The 7,500-nt window shown below is 39.3% G+C and overlaps 1 protein-coding gene and 1 long non-coding RNA gene across 2 annotated transcripts in view; one reads left to right on the forward strand and one right to left on the reverse strand.

Moving 5' to 3' along the window:
* LOC143522745 (uncharacterized) overlaps positions 1-5,656 on the forward strand; it is a 7,155-nt gene extending 1,499 nt beyond the window's left edge. Inside the window, exons 2-3 of the long non-coding RNA XR_013133120.1 lie at positions 5,323-5,373; positions 5,471-5,656. This is a non-coding gene — a long non-coding RNA (uncharacterized LOC143522745). The remainder of the gene's footprint in view (positions 1-5,322; positions 5,374-5,470) is intronic.
* Positions 1-7,500, reverse strand: part of eva1aa (eva-1 homolog A, regulator of programmed cell death a) — a 63,357-nt gene that overhangs the window by 8,698 nt on the left and 47,159 nt on the right. The window lies entirely within an intron of this gene.

Below are 7,500 nucleotides of genomic sequence, written 5' to 3' on the forward strand. Positions count from 1 at the left end.
TTGTTCATAATTCTGTATGTGTACATTTAGTTATGGTTTAAAAGGACATGATTTCTATATTGGGTCATGTATTTAGTGTCTTGCTGTTGGTTATGACTGACATCTTTGTACATTTATATATGGTTCACAGGGGATGATAGTAGCTATATTGTGACAACTATTTAGTGTCTTGGTATTTGTCCTTAATTGTGTATATGTGTACATTTAGTTATGGTTTAAAGGGACATGATTTCTGTTTCAGGACTCAAGTATTTTGTGTATTGGTATTTGTTTCTGATTCTCTATAATATGTGTACATTTAGTCATGGTTTAAAGGGACATGATTTCTGTTTCAGGCCTCAATTATTTAGTGTATTGGTATTTGTTCATGATTCTGTATGTGTACATTTAGTTATGGTTTAAAGGGACATGATTTCTATTTCAGGACTCAAGTATTTAGTGTCTTGCTGTTGGTTATGACTGACATCATTGTGCATTTATATATGGTTCACAGGGGATGATAGTAGCTATATCGTGACAACTATTTAGTGTCTTGGTATTTGTCCTTAATTGTGTATATGTGTACATTTAGTTATGGTTTAAAGGGACATGATTTCTGTTTCAGGACTCAAGTATTTTGTGTATTGGTATTTGTTTCTGATTCTCTATAATATGTGTACATTTAGTCATGGTTTAAAGGGACATGATTTATGTTTCAGGCCTCAATTATTTAGTGTATTAGTATTTGTTCATGATTCTGTATGTGTACATTTATTTATGGTTTAAAGGGACATGATTTCTGTTTCAGGCCTCAATTATTTAATGTATTGGTAATTGTTCATGATTCTGTATGTGTACATTTAGTTATGGTTTAAAGGGACATGATTTCTGTTTCAGTCCTCAATTATTTAGTGTATTGGTAATTGTTCATGATTCTGTATGTGTACATTTAGTTATGGTTTAAAGGGACATGATTTCTGTTTCAGGCCTCAATTATTTAGTGTATTGGTGTTTGTTCATAATTCTGTATGTGTACATTTAGTTATGGTTTAAAAGGACATGATTTCTATATCGGGTCATGTATTTAGTGTCTTGCTGTTGGTTATGACTGACATCTTTGTACATTTATATATGGTTCACAGGGGATGATAGTAGCTATATCGTGACAACTATTTAGTGTCTTGGTATTTGTCCTTAACTCTGGCGAGTGCAAATTATTAGCTGTGAAGACAGTCAAATGCGTGTTTTCCACTACGCCGGTTTTAAAAGTATTAGCGGCTCGCTAGGCTTGTAAACTAACCGCGCAGCACGAAAATGTAGCAGTGTGTCGCCCCGTTTGTGCAGGTGAGCCCGCGGACCGGCTGGGGAGCCGCATGAAACCAGGCAAAGAGCCGCGGGTTGGCCACCCCTGATTTAGTGTATTGGTATTTGTTCATGATTCTGTATGTGTACATTTAGTTATGGTTTAAAGGGACATGATTTCTGTTTCAGGCCTCAATTATTTAATGTATTGGTATTTGTTCATGATTCTGTATTTAGTTATGGTTTAAAAGGACATGATTTCTGTTTCAGGCCTCAATTATTTAGTGTATTGGTATTTGTTCATGATTCTGTATGTGTACATTTAGTTATGGTTTAAAGGGACATGATTTCTATTTCAGGACTCAAGTATTTAGTGTCTTGCTGTTGGTTATGACTGACATCTTTGTAAATTTATATATGGTTCACAGGGGATGATAGTAGCTATATCGTGACAACTATTTATTGTCTTGGTATTTGTCCTTAATTGTGTATATGTGTACATTTAGTTATGGTTTAAAGGGACATGATTTCTGTTTCAGGCCTCAATTATTTAGTGTATTGGTATTTGTTCATGATTCTGTATGTGTACATAAATGTACAAAGATGGCAGACATAATCAAACAGCAAGACACTAAATACATGACCCGATATAGAAATCATGTCCCTTTAAACCATGACTAAATGTACACATATTATAGAGAATCAGGAACAAATAGCAATACACAAAATACTTGAGTCCTGAAATAGAAATCATGTCCCTTTACAGTTTTTGACAACTGCTAAGCTGCGTTTGTCCAATCTGTAGTCACATTTTCAAAACTCCAAACACAGTGAACACAACAGCAGTTTTCAGTGGCTATACTATTAGTTCAATTCATGTTGTTATGGCACAAAATGCAGTCATTTTACATGTTTTTATAATGCTTAAATTTTCTATACACACAAGGTTATCCAATAACAAAATTCTGGATCGTTTTTGTCTTATTTACAATTGCTTGTACACAGCATGCCAAAAATGAAAACCTAAGGTTCAAAGCCTTAAATATTGTATAAAATGCCAAGTTCTGCAAAAACAAAGGCAGCTGAAAAGTTATTACTGTTGTACACATTTTTTGCACATATAGATCAATGAAATAAAATGAAGTACAGTAATGTACCGGGTCAGAGAGGAGCAAATATAACGATTTGTCCTGCAATCTCAAGTGCTGGTTTGGTCCTTCACAAATGCCAGATTGGTCCCTATAACAGTGACCTCCTTCTTTGATTTTTGAATGAACTCTACCAACAACTGGTTCCAGAAGCAGAAATGGAACAGGTGGGAGGAAACACCAGGACATTTGTGATGGGACAATGTAGCATTCTCATGTCATCACAAACTGGTTTATAGACCATCCAAGAGTGATGTCCCTTTTCCTCCCACCCTACTCGCCTTTCCTCAACCCCACTAAGGAACTTTTTTTAGTCTGGAGGTGGAAGGCGTATGATCATCGGCCCCATGACCAAATGTCCCTCCTGGATGCAATAGATCCCGACTGCAGAGACATTTCAGCTGAAGACTGCCAGGGGTGTATAAGACATACCAAGCTTTTCTTTCCCAGGTCCATGGCAAGGGCCAACATCAGATGTGATGTGGATGAAAACATGTGGCCAACTGCTGAAGGCCGTTTAGATTAGACCTAACAAGACTGTTCAGTTTTATATTCTGTTTTTCCCCCTTGTGTGGCTTTTTTTGTATATGTGTATTTTTACACATATGGGACCATGGCTAATTATGTTTACAATTACGATAATTATTTTTTGGGTTAGGCCACAATTTACAGTAATGTCCCTAATACAGTAAAATATACCCTTTACTGCAAAACTGTTACTGACTCCTTTTTTGTCTAATCTACATTCCATATAGTACCTAACAGTAAATATCACTCATTGTGTAGACAGTATGTTGCCAAAAATGCACACATTTGAAAAAAAAGTCCAAATGAAGCGGATTACAGTAAAAATGAACTGACTAAGAAAACAACAGAAGTTACTGTAAAATGTCTGTTGTTTGCTGGGAGAGGGTAAAACATTACATGTAATACTGTTTCTGTATTGCCATCAAATGTTAGTTTTTTTACAGTGGTTGTGCAGTGATTGACTATGTTCATCTCGAAAAGAGAATATGTGCTAGTGTTTGAAAGAATGATTGGATACTGAACCAGGTTCAGGTGTTTTAACAAAGTTGTTTGCATTGTGAAATGCAGAGTTGTTATTTAGTTAAGAAAATGCGCTTTTGAACACGATATTTACTATTTGGCTATTTGTGTGAGGTCAATGTGTTGCTGTGTTTAGAGTTTTGACAATGTATCACAAGGATTTGGAAACGCATGTTAGCAGTCGTCAAAAACTGTAAATCATAACTAAATGTACACATACAGAATCATGAACAAATACCAATACACTAAATACTTGAGTCCTGAAACAGAAGGGCTGTTAGAACAAAAAGACAAAAATTAAATAATAGAGATCAATAGTTATGTCCCAATGCTTCTTTGTCTACTGAAGACACTCTTATTCTTCTTGGACATCATCTGCACCCTGGTTCTGCTGGAGTCCAGCAGAGAGTTCTGTAGTGTGTTCTGAGATGACATTCTATGCTCTGCTGTTAAATGCCTATGTGATTTGTCTGGCTGATCTGGGGCTTATTCCAGTCCTAGCAACTTAATCAACAGATCTTTGACTCAGCCAGCTTCCCTGCTTCCTGCTCAGTGGGTCTTCAACCTCCTGTTTCTGAATCTGTCTTGTCCCATCTCTGGTCCATCACATCAGCAGTATGTGCATGTTCCTCTGGCTGAGGAACTGGCCTCTGTCTTGCATTTAGTAGAGAACATGTAGTGTTCCTGTTTCCCTGTTTTTACGTTGCGTCACAGGCCTCTACTGAGGCATCCAGAAACTAGAGCCCTCCACTGAACTTTCCAAGCTTTCACCGGACTTCCTAGAGCTTGGAACAAGGGTTTACTAGTCAGAAGACCAGGCCTGAAGTCTCCTTAACTGCAGTTGACATTGTTGTTGCTTCTGTTTCCCTTCAAAATGGAGGACATCACCACTTTGATTAATTCTAACATTAATCAGCCTGTGGCTGTTCTGGGACTTCAGGTACTGTCAGGCCATGGTTGGGCTCCTTAAGCAACACTGTATCCCCAAACCAGGTGCCCCACTAGGTTCCCCAAGCCAGAGTCCCCTACCTGACTCCCGAAGCTCTAGGCCTCAGATACACCAAAAGCTAAAAGACACCTCTAGGCTCCTCAAGCCAGGCGCTCCCTGACTGAAAAAGTCACCTCTTAATCTATCGCTGCCCAGGGTCTTCACCTCATGTCAAACAGGCTCAGAAGCAACTAGCCTCCACCACTACTCCCAAGCCACAGGACCCTCCAAGTTTCACCAATCTTCCATTGGGCTTCCAATCCCTAGGTCTGAGACCTCTGCTGTAGTGTCTTTATCATCACTGATCCACAAGCCTCCAGCCATACAAGTCACGTTCGTCACAGTGCAAGCTTCTCAAGTCAGAGGCCCCTACTGAGCTACACAAGCTAGATACCTCCAACATACCACAGCTGCCTTCCCAAACTGCCAGCTTCATCTGCCATTTTCAGTGTGAGGCCTTTGCTGTGATTCTTAAATCAAAGGGCTCCACTGGGGTCCTCAATCTAAAGGTATCTGTCAGGTTCTCCAAGCCAGAAACCTTCCTAAAGCCAGAGGCCTTCACCAGGCTACACTACAACGTTCCCTTCAGTCCTGCTCCATAAGATAATATTCCTAAAAGAAACTTTAAAGTTTTCCAATGTTTATTGCTAAATTATAATACAATAAAATATGTCCAATACTTGTGATGCTGTGCCATCAAAACAGTCAGTTCTTTTGTTATGTTCAAGTATTCATATGTATTAAGGAATTAATGTTTTGAGGGCTGTAGTACAAGGATGGATTATAGCTCTACATATGTTTAGAATTGTGCACGTTATCAAACTATTGCAAAAACGATTTCTGAAATGTACTGTTTAGGTGAAAATGTTGGCGCAGACACTACTGAGACTTCTGTTGCTGGCAATAATGGTAGGATTTTTGATGTTCACTCTATTTTATTTGTGCATGTTTATTTCTTAATGACTGTTTCAAAATCCTATTAAACTGTATTAATTATTTATAATAGAGCTCGTCAGAAAAAGGAAAAGGGCCTACACAAAGAAGCCTTGGACCACCACGGATGTCAAAGCCGTCATGACACATTTTGGGCGGCACACCAGGAATGGGAAGTTAGCTTCTTTAATAGAATGTGATGCTTGCAGAAAGGCAGAACACCCAATTCTGGAGACACGGACAGTTCAAAATATTAGAGATTTTGTATGTAACAAGGGATTATATTACAAGGGTGCTCCACTTAAATAACTCACTATCTGCTGTAGGTGCCTTTAATAAGGCTTTATGAGTATGTACATCACTATGCATTGTAGGTTCTTTCCATTTATAGGACCTTATGAGTTTTTACACCCCCATTTTTAAATAGGGCGTTCTGAGTTTGTAGTTTGCTTTAAAGAGGACCATATGAGCTTGTAATGTTCTGTAGGTTTTTGGAAGGGCCTTATAAGCTTGTACTTGACATTTGGAGTCTTTTCTTTTGTAAGGGCTCTCAAGAAGTCATACTTGGTGGTTCTTAAACTGGAGCCTTGAGTTATACTGATAGCAGACTTTTATAGTTGTGATTTATATTGTACAGTGGGGAAAATAAGTATTTAGTCAGTCACCAATTGTGCAAGTTCTCCCACTTAAAAAGATGAGAGAGGCTGGTAATTGACATCATAGGTAGACCTCAACTATGAGCGACAAAATGTGAAAAAAAAATTGAGAAAATCATTTTGTCTGACTTTTAAAGAATTTATTTGCAAATAATGGTGGAAAATAAGTATTTGGTCAATAACAAAAGTTCATCTCAATACTTTGTTGTATATCCTCTGTTGGCAATGACAGAGGTCAAACGTTTTCTGTAAGTCTTCACAAGGTTGGCACACACTGTTGCTGGTATGTTGGCCCATTCCTCCATGCAGATCTCCTCTAGAGCAGTGATGTTTTGGGGCTGTCGGCGGGCAACACGGACTTTTAACTCCCTCTAAAGGTTTTCGATGGGGTTGAGATCGGGAGACTGGCTAGGCCACTCCAGGACTTTGAAATGCTTCTTATGAAGCCACTCCTTTGTTGCCCTGGCAGTGTGCTTGGGATCATTGTCGTGCTGAAAGACCCAGCCACGTTTCATCTTCATTGCCCTTGCTGATAGAAGGAGGTTTGCACCCAAAATCTCACAATACATGGCCCCATTCATTCTTTCATGTACACGGACCAGTCGTCCCTTTGCAGAGAAACAGCCCCAACGCATGATGTTGCCACCCCCATGCTTGACAGTTGGTATGGTGTTCTTTGGATGCAACTCAGCATTCACTGTCCTCCAAACACGACGAGTTGTGTTTTTACCAAATAGTTCTACTTTGGTTTCATCTGACCATATGACATTCTCCCAATACTCTTCTGGAACATCCAAACGCTCTCTAGCAAACTTCAAACGTGCCTGGATATGAACTGGCTTAAGCAGGGGGACACGTCTAGCACTGCAAGATCTGAGTCCCTGGCGTCGTAGTGTGTTGCTGATGGTAGCCTTTGTAACGTTGGTCCCAGCTTTCTGCAGGTCATTCACTAGATCCCCCCTTGTGGTTCTGGGATTTTTCCTTATCGTTCTTGTGATCATTTTGACCCCACGGGCTGAGATCTTGCGTGGAGCCCCAGATCGAGGGAGATTAATAGTGGTCTTGTAGGTCTTCCATTTTCTGATTATTGCTCCCACAGTAGATTTCTTCACACCAAGCTGCTTGCCTATTGCAGATTCAGTCTTCCCAGCCTGGTGCAGGTCTACAATTCGGTTTCTGGTGTCCTCCGACAGCTCTTTTGTCTTCACCATAGTGGAGTTTGGAGTGTGACTGTTTGAGGTTGTGGGCAGGTGTCTTTTATACTGTTAACGACTTCAAACAGGTGCCATTATTACAGGTAATGAGTGGGGGAAAGAGGAGCCTCTTAAAAAAGAAGTTACAGGTCTGTGACAGCCAGAAATCTTGCTTGTTTGTAGGTGATCAAATACTTATTTTCCACCATTATTTGCAAATAAATTCTTTAAAAGTCAAACAAGATTTTCTCAAT

The sequence above is a fragment of the Brachyhypopomus gauderio genome, chromosome 9, assembly GCF_052324685.1.
Source record: "Brachyhypopomus gauderio isolate BG-103 chromosome 9, BGAUD_0.2, whole genome shotgun sequence".
Taxonomy (NCBI): Eukaryota; Metazoa; Chordata; class Actinopteri; order Gymnotiformes; family Hypopomidae; genus Brachyhypopomus; species Brachyhypopomus gauderio.